Here is a 13,539-nt window from a genome sequence, read left to right as displayed (position 1 = left end):
GTCTGGTGGGGGGGGTGGGGGGGCGGGGGGGGGCTTCCTCTCTCTCACTGCCCCTCGACTTTAGCCAGCCTGATATCCTCCTCCAGGGACTGGCCTCTCCCGATAACACGTCCTACGTATGTGAGACAAAGTCTTGCCCTCCTTGCGCCTCAGGCGCACCCTGGCTGTGCTTCTTCCAAGACGGATTTGTTTGTCCCAAATTTGGGAAGCCCGCGGCACCTGCCTTCTTCCACACCAGCACCGCCTTTCGAACATCGATTCCTCTTCTCTCTTCCTTCTTTGGGTTCTAGAAGTTCACCGTCAGGGCACTGGTTCTAGGGGAACTTCCTCGCTCTCTCTTCTCGGGAGGAAAGGCTGTCTCTTTTATAAACTTCTGCGCCTTCGTCATCTTACTGTGGCCTGAATCTCTCTTCCCCACGTGACCAGGACTGCCGTAAGACAGTGAAAGGTGGCCACTTGAATCACACCCTCTAGTAAGACAGGATTCAAGATATGGCCCACTCTCATCCTACCTCATTACCATCATGGTCAACTCCCTCCCAAATGGGACCGTGAATCACGGACTAGTGATAGTTTTGTGGTTAGATGCCCATGAGTGCTCTGTCCTTCCACTATTCCTTACCAACACCACGATTAAAATGCATCGACTCTTCCGTGGCCCTGCTTAGTCGTTGTCCAACTTTCGCGTGCACATGAGACCGTTGAAAATACCTTGGCTTGGGCCAGGCACACCTTAGCCCTTCCTGCAGGTGACATCTTGCTCTCCGACACTTGCAAGGGCTCTGAGGCAGAGATTTACCCGGTGCAATCTATTGTTTGATATTTTTTTGACCGCTGCTTCCATGAGCATGGAACATGTAATCCAAGCAAAATGAAATCCTTGATGATCTCAGTCTTTCCCTGTCTCGGTCGTGCTGTTGCCTGGGCACAGAGGTCGGAGTTACGATACTTCACAAAATGCGAGATACTTACATCAGATCACACATGGAGGATAACTCTGCGATACCGGACATCGTATCCCATTCTCGCTGATACGTATTTTGGGTGAAATAGCTCAAGTAATAACATTCCACCCTTAACCTTACACAGTTGTTGTGTGGGAGACACAGAGACTCTGGCTAGAAGAAACTTATGAAGCAATTCACTGCACTACACCCCATGTTTGCTCACTGGCATTTTATCTCTTATCTCTCCAGCAAGACTGATTCAAGACCTTGCTTCATTACCATAAGAAAGACAAAAGAGATAGTGGCACAGGGGACTAAGAGTTAGGATTTACAACATAGATCCTGGGGTGGGGGGGGAGGAACACAATTCAGCCCATAACATCCCACCCTTTAAAAACCACACTCCCTGCCATTGAGGCTATTGCAAGTCGTAGCACCACAGTAGAGCTGCCCCTGGAGTTTCTAAGACTTTAAATATTTATGGCCATAAATAGCCTCATCTTTCTCCACGGAGCAGCTAGTGGGTTCAAACTGCTGACTTTGGGGTTAACAGCCCAATACCTAACCCATCACCCCACCAGGGATGCTTTCCACCTTTTGACCCCTGTAGTATTAAGTTTGGGGGGGGGGAGTAGGGGGTAGGCCAGCCCCCCCACTACTACTCATGGGTTCAGTAATGCACAAATGTATGGTTGAGATATATAAGTATTATATTAAAGTCATCGAGAGCATGAGCGATAGAATAGGTATTACATTATTGCAGTCAGACACATTACATGGTAGCATCGCTCACCTCAGCCCAGCTTGGTGGTCCACGTGGAGAGAGGGGGAAGGGAAGGAGGATGGGAAAGGGAACAAGGGAGAGAGGAGGGGAGAGGAGAGGGGGAAGAGAGGGGAGCGACCAGCGAGAGCCCAGCGAGAGAGAGATCTCTATTGCTGACCCAGGCCTTTATCCCTTTGAGGGGGTGCAAGCCCACTAATTACAGGTAAAGACATACGTCACAGGAAGGGGTTACACTATAGATTATACAGCAATGAGAGGGGGTGGTCTAGGGACATACACGCAATAGGAAGAGGAGGGATTGGGGTGTACATGTGACAAGATGGGCGGACCCTAGATTTAGGATGGCAGTTTGACTTTCTCCATAGGAACCATTATCAGTAGGGTGTAAACTCCTCCTACAGGAGCCTGTCCATTGTCCCCAGCAGCAGGGAGCAGGCCCACCCCTTGGTCTGGCGACTGACTGTCTTCAGGGAGGATGACCTCCACCCAACCCCCCCCCCCCAAATTTCATATCCTGCCACAAGCAAAGCCCATTAACCACATCATATCACCCCAAAAGTCTTCAATCAACTCCAAATCCAAAATCTCATCATCAATACCTAAATCAATGATTCTCAACCTTCCTCATGCCGTGACCCTTGAATACAGTTCCTCATGTGGTGGTGACCCCCCAACCATAAAATGTTTTTTGTTGCTACTTCATCACTGTCATTTTGCTACTGTGATGAATCGGGCGGCCCCCGTGAAAGGGTCGTTTGATCTCCAAAGGGATCGTGACCCCCAGGTTGAGAACCGCTGTCTTAAATCAAATATTGGTGAAGCTAGTTTCCGGATGCGATGGTGGAACAGGCACCAGGCAGCTGTGCTATTACAAATGGAGAAGTCGGAGGAAAAGAAAGTGCAGCCCAATCCAGCCAAACTGTGTCCATTCACTTTTATTTTTAATGGTTTTATTGACATATAGTTCACATACCACAATTCATTGCGATCCTCACCGCAGTCATTACAGCATTTTCTTCTTATACTTATTAATAGCGCCTCATTTCCCCCCACCATCCCTTGCATTATCCTAAGAAACCATTCCATTTCTGTCTCTCTAGATCTACCGAGCCTAGATTTCATTCTAAGGAAAGACATACAAAAACAGGAACAAAATAAAACCAAGGAAAACTTCAATGGAAAAGAAAGCAGAAAAATAATAAAAGCTAGAACAGATTTTTAAAGAGAAAACAAATGAGAAGGTGTCAAATGTTAACCTAACTACATCCGCATTGGTCCACTTTCCAGTGCGTTCTGTCTGCTAACAAGACTGTTCACATCCCTGGTCCCTGGTCAGAGGGGATTCACCAGAGGCTTCATCCACTGGGGGACCCTGCAAATGGATTGGGGGCTTTTTCTGTCATACACAGTCTTCTGCAAACCAAGTGCTCAGAATCGAAGCTCCAATACCGTTCCCTCCTGTGGTCTCAGATTTTGTTATTTTACATGCTTCTTCTGTGTGGACTTAGCTGACACCTCACTTAGATGACTCTTTGCTTTAAGATAAGCCTTTAAGACCCCAGGTGCTATACCTTCTGAAAGCTGAGCACCAGCTGATTTTTTGCCTCTGACTTATCTGGATTTTATTTAGGCAAAGAAATCCTAGCTAGGCTGTTCTAATACACAGAGTATCACTGAGTGATCTCAACCCACTGCCATTGAACATTTCGAATTCATGTGGACCCTTTAGGGCAGAGGTGTATCAGGGCCAGATACACCAACACCTACCCCCCCCCCCAGCAAAAAAAAACCAAACACACACACAAAAACCCAAACCCACTGCCATTGAGCCAATTATACTCAGTGGTCTTATCGAAGGTTTCCCAGGCCATAGATCTTTATGGGACAGACTCATCTTCGTCCAGCAGAATGGCTGGTGAACTTGAACTAGCAATTTTGCTGTTAATAGCCCACGCTTAATCACAAAAACCAAACCAATCAGTTCTGACTCACAGGAACCCTATAAGACAGAGTAGAACTGCCCCTGTGGGTTTTCAAGGCTTTATGGGAACAAAAAAAGCCTTTTTTTCCCTCTTAGAGAAGATGGTGGATTTGAACTTCTGACCTTGTGGCTAGCAGTCTAACATATAACCCACTATGCCACCAGGGCTCCTTGACAGCTAACCACAGGAGATGTTTAATTGGTGTCAGTTTCATGAGGTACTAAGGAGGGAGGGGCAAGTAGAATGTTGTGAATTCAGTGGACCAGTGAACATGACGAGTGGAATGTGCTGAGTGCCTTCTCTGTGCCGGGCGATTCTCTCTCCAACGCCAACACTCGGCTCCCAGGAGGCAGACACTGTTCTTGAGACTCCAGGAAGTTAGAGAGTGAGTGAGGGGCTAAGCTGGGATTCAAACAGATCCCAAAGCCTCCATACCACCTCTCAAACACTTAGGAACTGTTTACGTAACTCCTACTCTTGGCTGGAGCCCCTGGGCTGTGCAAACAGTTAATGCTCTGGACTTCTATCGGAAGGGTTGGAGGTTCGAGCCCACCCAGAGGCACCTCGGAACTGAGGCCTGGCAATCTGCTTCCTGACACCCATGGGGGTGCCGTGACTTGGAGTCACTGCTAGAGCAGCTAGAGAATTAGGTCGCTCTGTGCTTGGCACGCATCGGCCAGAGACAACGATAAAGGTAGAGCAGTCACACAATCACATACACTCACACACACACACACAGTAAACATTTTATTACAAATCGTGCTAAGGCTGGGAAGAGAATGTAGCTGCTTTGAGGGAGAATAACACCAGCACCCCCACTCTAGGCGGAGAGGAGGGGGAGAAAGCGTACCTAAGAAAATGTCAGTGCAGTTGAGCCCTGAAGGCTGGGTGGGAGTCAGGCCGACAGAAGGGGCCGGTGTTGTAGACAGTGAGGATGGTGTGTGCAAAGGCTCTGGTGGGTAGAGGATGTGCTTGAGAAACGATAATAGATCATTTCTTTACAGTCAGTCTGGGCCTAGGGACTTCAGAAGGCTCATGGAAAATGGAATTCAAGGATGATGGAATTTCCCACCAACTCTCTCTGAAGCCCACTATTGAATTGGAGAGGGGGCCCTGGTGGCATAATGGTTACAAATGGGGCTGCTAACCACAAGGTCAGCAGTTCAAAACCACCAGCTGCACCGTGGGAGAAAGATGAGGCTCTCTACTCCCATAAATAGTCACAGCATCAGAAACCCCTGGGGGCAGTTCTACCCTGCCCTGTAGGGGTTCTATGAAGCCCAATGGACTCTTAGGCAGTGAGAGGTAGGATCGCAGGTGGTGCTGCGGGTGAAGGCATCGGGATGTCAATCATGAGGTCAGTGATTCAAACTCACCCGTATCTCCTTGGGAGAAAGAGGAGGCTATCTACTCTCATAAATATCACCAGCCTTGGGAACCCTAGATAGGGCTGCCATGAGCTGGAACTGACTCAAATGCAGTGGGCTGGGTTTGGGGGTTTGGGTATGGAATCCACGGGATACAGCCCCCCCTCCCACGTCTGCCATTTGGCAAAAAACGAAACGGAGGAACAGAGAGGTTGAGGATCTTGCTCCAGGTCACACAGCTCCTCAGTGCGGACCCCCTGCCCCCTAGCCAGTGCCTCAGCCCCTCCCTCCATGAGCGTGCCCACCAGCGTGCCCGCCCCCACCCCTCCTCTCCAGACGTGAACATGGAGGCTCCCGATGAGAAGTCTATCATCACCTACGTGGTCTCCTTCTACCACTACTTCTCCAAGATGAAGGCCCTGGCTGTGGAGGGGAAGCGGATCGGGAAGGTATGGGGAGCCCAGGAGGGTGCAGAGGGAGCTATGGAAACCTGGGGGCCTCCCGGCGGCCCCGCCTGTGGCCCAGTCTGAGTGCCCCTTGCTTGGCCGGCGCAGGTGCTGGACCAGGTCCTGGAGGTGGACAAGATCATCGAGCGCTACGAGGCGCTGGCGGCAGAGCTGCTGGCCTGGATCCACCGCACCGTGGGCCTCATCAGCAACCAGAAGTTCGCCAACTCCCTGAGCGGCGTGCAGCAGCAGCTGCAAGCCTTCACGGCCTACTGCACGCTGGAGAAGCCCGTCAAGTGAGGCCTGGCCCTGGGGAGGCTGGGGAGGCCGGGGGGCTGGGTGTGGTGGCCGGGGTTCCTGAGCTCCAGGCCCTCCAGGTTTCAGGAGAAGGGGAACCTGGAGGTTCTGCTCTTCAGCATCCAGAGCAAACTGCGTGCCTGCAACCGCCGCCTCTTTGTGCCCCGGGAGGGCTGCGGCATCTGGGACATTGACAAGGTGAGGTGCCGGAGAGGCAAGTGGTGCCGTGCACCCGGGAGTCCGGCGGAGGTGGACATCCTGCCAGACCGTTTCCCCTCTCCCCCCTGTTCCCCATGGCTCCCGCCCCCCCCCCCTCGTTTGCATGAATGCAGCAGGAGGGTTAGGGGTGGCCATGAAGCAAGGGGCAGGGCTTGGCATCAGACTGCCTCCGGCCCTCTGCCAGGCCTGGGGAGAGCTGGAGAAGGCCGAGCATGAGCGGGAGGCGGCTCTGCGGGCCGAGCTGATCCGCCAGGAGAAGCTGGAGCTGCTGGCCCAGCGGTTTGATCACAAGGTGGCCATGAGGGAGAGCTGGCTGAACGAGAACCAGCGCCTGGTCTCACAGGTACAGATGGGAGATGGGACTGGTGGGCCTGGAGACAGGGACTCCCGACCACAGGGAAGAGTTGAATGTGTCTCCTCGGGAACAAATGAGGAGGGGGAGGACAGAATGTGTCTCTTGGGTGATCGGCAGGTGAGGGGACTGGGCTCGATTTCCAGGGCAACTAGAAAGGGCAGGATTCATCTCTTCAGAAGTCGGAGAAATGAGAGGCTTAGGTAACAAAGGAGGTGGGATCTAGTGGCCTGGTGACTCAAGACGGGCTTGGTCCCCAATGTAGGCCTGGTCCCCAGTCTCCAGGGTAATGGGAGGGGGAAAGGGAGAGATGGAGTCAGGAGGAAGGGTGGGGCTGGTAACCTGGTTGACGGAGTTAGGACAGATGATGGAGGAAGGCAGGGCAGCTGTCCTGAGCAACACAGGGTAACAGGGGCTTAAGGGGCTGGTCTCCAGGGTAACAAGAGGGTGGGACTAGTTTCCGGGGTAACAGCAAAGGATGAGGTTGGTCTCTAGGGTGACAGTGGGTGGGGCTTGTTTCCAGGGTAACCAAGGGGGATGGAGTTGGTCTCCAGGGTAGCAGGGGATGGTGGGGATAATCTCCAGGGTAACAGGAGGGTGGGACTGGTTTCCAGGGTAACCAGGGAGGATGGGTTGGTCTCTAGGGCGAGTGGGCACCAGGGGAGCGTGGGGGGTGGTTTCCAGGCTCAGACAGGACCAGGGCCGCCTGTGGATGGCTGAGGTAGCACAGGTGTGTGTGCGTGTGTGTGGCTTGCTCCGCCCAGGACAACTTTGGGTACGAGCTGCCCGCAGTGGAGGCGGCCATGAAGAAGCACGAAGCCATCGAGGCCGACATTGCTGCGTACGAGGAGCGCGTGCAGGGCGTGGCGGAGCTGGCTCAGGCCTTAGCGACTGAAAGCTACTACGACGCTCGGCGGGTGGCCGCCCAGCGAGACAGCGTCCTGCGCCAGTGGGCCCTGCTGACCGGGCTGGTAGGCGCCCGGAGGACTCGCCTGGAGCAGAACCTGGCCCTGCAGAAGGTCTTCCAGGAGATGGTGTACATGGTGGACTGGATGGAGGAGATGCAGGTGTGAGCGCCAGAACCGGGCAGGGGTGGAGGTGGCGGGCGGAAACGGCAGGAAGAGGTACAGACGCCAGGTGACGGATCGAGGTGGAGAGGGGAGGGACAGAGAAGGACACGGAGACAGGGACAGTGCACGAGCTAGAGCGATGGACAGAGAGACACAAAGAAGTGACGCAGAGACACAGAGAGAGCGTGTCTCGAGCAGGGATTGGAAACGGTGGCTCTGGAGCCACGTGCAGCTCTTTCGGTGGGCCCGTGCAGCTCTTGAAGTAAAATTGACATGACAAATGAAGCTTCTACAGGGTTTTATTCAGATACCGGTGGTTTCCTTTGTCAAACCACATCTGTGGCTCCCGAATCATTTTTAAATGCCGTGAGGGACAGGATTGGCTCTTTTGTCTCAAAAGTTTGACGGCCCCAGGTCTAGAGAAACAAAAGCAGGGTGTACCAACAGGTGGACGAGGAAGTTCTCGTCTCAAGAAGGAATCTTATATCGAGAAGGCCTCCCAGCCAGGCCAGCTGACGTCCCTGCATCTGATGCCAGCACAGCCCTCTGCAGACTCACGCAGCTGCAGGCTGATGACGCAGAAAGGGGAAGCAGGGAGCAGGGAGGTCACAGCCCGGTGGGTGCAGGGTCGAGTGGATCCGAAGGAAAACATGGCAGGATGCCAACAGCTCTCAGGGTCGGGCATCCCACATGGGACCACCCCTGGAGGCAGGAGCAGGGCTCCAGCAAGCAGGAAGGCAGGGAGGCAAAGTGAGGTGGGGGTCCTCTGTGTCTCTTTTATAAAAAGGCCACGCCCCCCGGGAGGTGTCATCAGGCTGTGACCTGATTGACAGGTTAGACTCCACCCCTCCACAGGCGAGCGCTGACCCCAGATCTAGCTGCCACGGAGAGAGAGAAAGGTACAGAGAGAGACTAGAGACAGACCAAGATGGAGAGATGAAACCAGAGAAAGATGACGACAGTTTGAGGGACAGAGAAAGTGTGTTAGATAGGATTCTCTAGAGAGAAAAAACCAGGACACATATATATTTATACAGCATGAAGGAATATAACAGTACAGAGGCCTCAATTCAATTCACTTCCGTGGAACAGTTAATATACTGGAAGTCTAGTATATTACTGGACCCAAGGGCTGCCGGGTCCAAGGTCAAGGGAGCAGGTAGCTGAGTCTTCCCTTGAGCAATGCAGGCAGTCCCGCCATGGGGCACCAACAGTCAGCAGTTCAGGAGCTTAGGGAAGCAGGCCTGGATGGCATTATCTACCTCAAGCGATGCAAGACGACAGGATCCACCAGCCGCAAGCTCAAGCGATGTGTACAGGTCTCGAAGGACCCTCAAGCTCTAGCTCCACGATCCACGGGTTGGCTGTCCCACAGGTAGTGCAGTTCACAAGATGAGGCAGAGAACTGGTTGAAGCAGCCACACACTGGCCCAATCACCAGAGAGCAAGAGAGAGAGGGGCAGACCTTGCCGAGCCGTTTAGCTCTTTGCCCTCCAATCCAGCCGTGACCTTCTTAATCCCACATGTTCCTATTGGCCAAGTTGGCACAATCAACCCACCTATCACAGAGAGGAGGGCAAGCTAGAGGCAGGGATGAAATTAGCCATGGAAATCTACAGGGGTCCCAGGGAGCAACCCACCAGGGTCAGAGACAGAGAAAGATGGAGAGACACAGAGAGAGAGACGTGGAGACAGGAAAGAGATGGGTGCACAGAGATTGACACAAAGCCCAAGCATGTGGAGACAGAGTTGGAAATGTTGAGGGGTGTGTGTGCAGGGAGAGCGTGTTAACAGGGGCAGGGGACTGTGGGCAGAATAAGTGAGCAGAGGGCTGGTCCACCTGATGGGCAGGGAGCTGCCTGGCCTAAGGGCATACATATTGTGTCTCCCAGGCTCAGCTGCTGTCCCGGGAGTGTGGGCAGCACCTGGTGGAGGCAGAGGACCTGCTGCAGAAGCACGGGCTGCTGGAGGGGGACATCTCAGCCCAGAGCGAGCGCGTGCAGGCACTCAACGCCGCCGCCCTGCGCTTCTCCCAGCTTCAGGGTGAGTCTGGGGCTAGGCGAGCAGATGGCCAAGGTCAGGCATGGAAAAAAGGAGTGAGCTCCCTGCCTTGGAACTATCCAAAGATAAACCAGTATCACAATCGGTCAGGAATGATGTGTGTGTGTATGTGTGCACGTGCACGCGCGCTTTGAGGGAAGGTTAGACCTGACTTTGCAGCCACACCTCACAGTCATGGAGCCATTGCTGGGCGTGAAGCCTTGCTCAGCCTGGATGGTAACTATCATGGAACAGGCGTGCACACACACACACAGACACACACACCAGCCAGTGTGAGGTGCTGCCAGCAACAAGCGAAACCTAAGTGGCTTATGTCACTAAAACGTCCAGAGAGGGTAGATTTGGCGTCAGGGATAGCTGGATCCAGGGGTGTTCAGGGGTGCTATTAACTCTCTCCATCCTGGGTCTTGTTGGTGCCACTGCTGGGCAGCCCTCCCTTAGTGGTGTAAACCTGGGACAGACTGTCAGCCCTTCTGTGTACACACTATGTTAGTCTGGGTAGACTAGAGAAACAAATTCATAGACACATATGTGTATAAGAAAGAGCTTTATATACAAGAGCGATTGTATATTGAGAAAACATCCCAGCCCAGTCCATAAGTCCGATATTAGCCCATATGTCTGATACCAATCTATAAAGTCCTTTTCAGACTCAGAAACACATGCAATGATGCCAAATCACAGGCTAATGGATGAGAAGTCTTGTGGATCCAGTGGCATTGTAAGCATCTCAGCGCTGGCAGGGCCCTCCACATGGCTGCTCCAGCTCAGGGCACTAGCTTAGTTCCATGTGTCTTGTCAGCTGCCAAGGCTCCCAGGAAGTAAGCAGAGAGAGAGTGTGCATCTCCTACCTCCAAGGAGGAATAGAGGAGTTTCCAGAATCCTCAGGGGAAGGCCAGGCCCACAGAGGCCTCATTGGCCATAATGATTGGCAGGCTAGACTCCACCCCTTCACTCTTAATCCTCAAATTGACACCAGATTATGTAACTACCACCCCCACCCCCAGGAAGGAGCCTGGTGGCTTAGTGGGTTATGAACCCACTACATTGGGCTACAAACCTCAAGATCAGCAATTCAAGCCTCCCAGCTCCTCTGCAGGAGAAAGAGGGGGCTTTTGACTCCTGGAAGAGTTGCGGTCTCTGGAACCCGCAGGGGTAGCTCTCCCCTGTCCTGTAGGGTCACCAGGAGACTTGATGGCAGTGAGGTTTGGGGTTCATGTCCCAGCAGCTTAGTAGACCCACTAGGAGACAGAGCCCTCTCTCCCACTCCTGACAAAACCTGTTGCCATTGAGTTGATACTGGGCCACAGGGACCCTGTAGGACAGAGTAGACAGTCTGCTAGGGTTCTAGAGGCCCATCGGGCAGAGTAGAATGGTCCCAGTAGGCCCCCAAAGCTGAAATTCTTACAGAAGCAGACCACCACGTCTTTTCCCCACGTTCAAACTGCTGAACTTTAAGTTAGCATCCATCACTTTGACCATGACACTCCTAGGCGTTCTGACACGCGGTCCAACCAAGGAGAGCCACCCGGGTGTCCATCCCCGGTACTCCAGCCAGTCATGGTGGCCCCAGAGATATCACCAGCCACATCTCAATGACATGCCCACTCCAGGCCAAGAGTGGCCACCATTCTCAGAAGCTGAGGACATGGATGCTGACAGACTAGCCCCAGACCGGCGCTACCGAAGCCCCCTTTCAGTGCGCTGCCTCCACACAAACTGGGAGGCGGAAAGCAGAGCTCTATTGCCTCACCGTTTGGGGGACTAAAAGTCCAATGTCAAGGCATTAGGGGGGCGAGACACTGCCCGTTCCTGTGCCATCCTCACCGTCAATCCTCACCGTCCTGGCTGTGCGTGAACCCGTGATTAGAGCCACTGTGTCCATCCATCTCGTTGAGGTTCTTCAGGCCTGCCTCTTTTTCAGCCCTCTTTTGGGAGGGAGTGTGTGTGCCCTGTGGTGTAGTCGTTCAACCTTGGGCAGCTCACTGCAAGGTCAGTGGTTTGGAGCCACCAGCATCTCTGCAGGAGGAGACAGGGCTTTCTACTCCCATGAACAAGTACAGTCTTGGAAACTCACGGGGGTAGTTCTGGTCGGTCCTATGGGGTCGATATGAGTCAGCGTTGACTCAATGCCAGTGGATTTTCTTCTTTTCTTTGTGGGAGGAGTTACGGTCTCAGAAACGCACAGGAGCAATTCTATGTTGTCCTACAGGGTCCGTGTGAGTCGGCATTGACTCAGTGGCTGTGAGTTTGGGTTACTTTGTTCCCTACAAGTCAACCCATTAGAGCCCTCCAGGCACAGGATGGCAGGGAGCTCCCCGTAGCCAAACAAAGATAGGTTCTTCTTCTTCTTCTTCAATCATTTTATTAGGAGCTCGTACAACTCTTACCACAATCCATCCATCCATCCATTGTGTCAAGCACATTTGTACATTTGTTGCCCTCATCATTCTCAAAACATTTGCTTTCTACTTGAGCCCTTGGTATCAGCTCCTCATTTTCCCCCTCCCTCCCCACATACACCTCCCTCATGAACCCTTGATAATTTATAAATTATTATTATTTTGTCAGTTATACTGTCTGATGTCTCCCCCCGCCCTCTTCTCTGCTGTCCATCCCCCAGGCAGGAGGTTATATGTAGATCCTTGTAATCGGTTGCCCCTTTCTACCTCACCTTGCCTCCACCCTCCCCGTATCACCACTCTCAGCACTGGCCCTGAAGGGATAGATCATCCGTCCTGGATTCCCTGTGTTTCCAGTTCCTATCTGTACCAGTGTACATCCTCCGGTCTAGCCGGATTTGTAAGGTAGAATTGAGATCATGAAGGGGGAGGGGCTGGGGGAGGAAGTCTTAAAAGAACTAGAGGAAAGTTCTATGTTTCATCATTGCCACGCTGCATCCTGACTGGCTCGTCTCCTCCCCGCGCAATGATTGTTCTTATTGGCTCTTTGCACTGCTGGGGCGGCCAATCGTGGGGAAGGATGGGACACCTCCGGAAAGTAGTCTCAACTACTGAGGAACAGCACTGCCTTTTGATTCTGACTCCTAACGACCCTCTTGGACAGAGCAGAACCGCCCATGTGGGTTTCTGAGACTGTCACTCGTTAAAAGCTGAGATAGCCTCCTTTCTTCCCCCGAAGCAGCTCGTGGTTTCGAACTGCTGACCTTGCGGTTGGGAGCCCATGCCACCATTACACCACCGGGACCCTCCCCCTCTCCTCAAATCCCAGGACGCTCAAGTCCCCTATCGAAAATGATGTGATACTTACATAGAACCCACGCACATCCTCCGAGCCATCCAGTGGATTCCCGCTCCTAGCCGCCCTCTAGGACACAGTAGAGCTGCCCCCCCCCTCGGGGGGTGGGTGGGTTTCTGAATCTCACCCTTCTCCAGCTGAGCTGCTAGTGCTAAGGAACTACGGACTTGGCGGTCAGCAGTCCAACTCGGCACCCACTATGCCCTGGGGCGCCTTTCCGGAAGGGGCGCCGTGCTGGCTGGGATTGTGCCTGGCGGTTGGGGGGATGAGTCAGTGAAGTGTGGTTTGTCTGGGCATCGCATGCTGCGAACGGACTTCCTGCTCTTTTGAATCTCGGGGTGGGAGGAACAGCGGAGGCCTCAGGTGGTTAAAGCGGTGGGAATTGTAAGGACAGGGATGCACAGGTGGGGAACGGAAGCGTGGGGGTGTGGGGGCATAGGCAGAGGGGTAGCGTCGGGAAAGGGGTGACCTGGTGCCCGATGAAGTCGGGCCAAGGCCAGGTGGGGTAGCTTGCACCACCCCCGTCGTCCCCCTTTCTCGGGCAATGCCCCCTCCCCAGCCGCCCCGCCACCCTTCCCGTCTGCCCCTTCTTCCGCCCCAGGCTACCAGCCCTGCGACCCTCAGGTCATCTGCAACCGCGTGAACCACGTGCACGGCTGTCTGGCCGAGCTGCAGGAGCAGGCGGCGCGGCGGCGCGCCGAGCTCGAGGCGTCGCGGCGCCTGTGGGCGCTGCTGCAGGAGCTGGAGGAGGCCGAG

The sequence above is a fragment of the Echinops telfairi genome, unplaced genomic scaffold, assembly GCF_000313985.2.
Source record: "Echinops telfairi isolate 266 unplaced genomic scaffold, ASM31398v2 ScPeMD7_655;HRSCAF=1070, whole genome shotgun sequence".
Classification (NCBI taxonomy): Eukaryota; Metazoa; Chordata; class Mammalia; order Afrosoricida; family Tenrecidae; genus Echinops; species Echinops telfairi.
Note: the sequence above shows the minus strand (reverse complement) of the source record.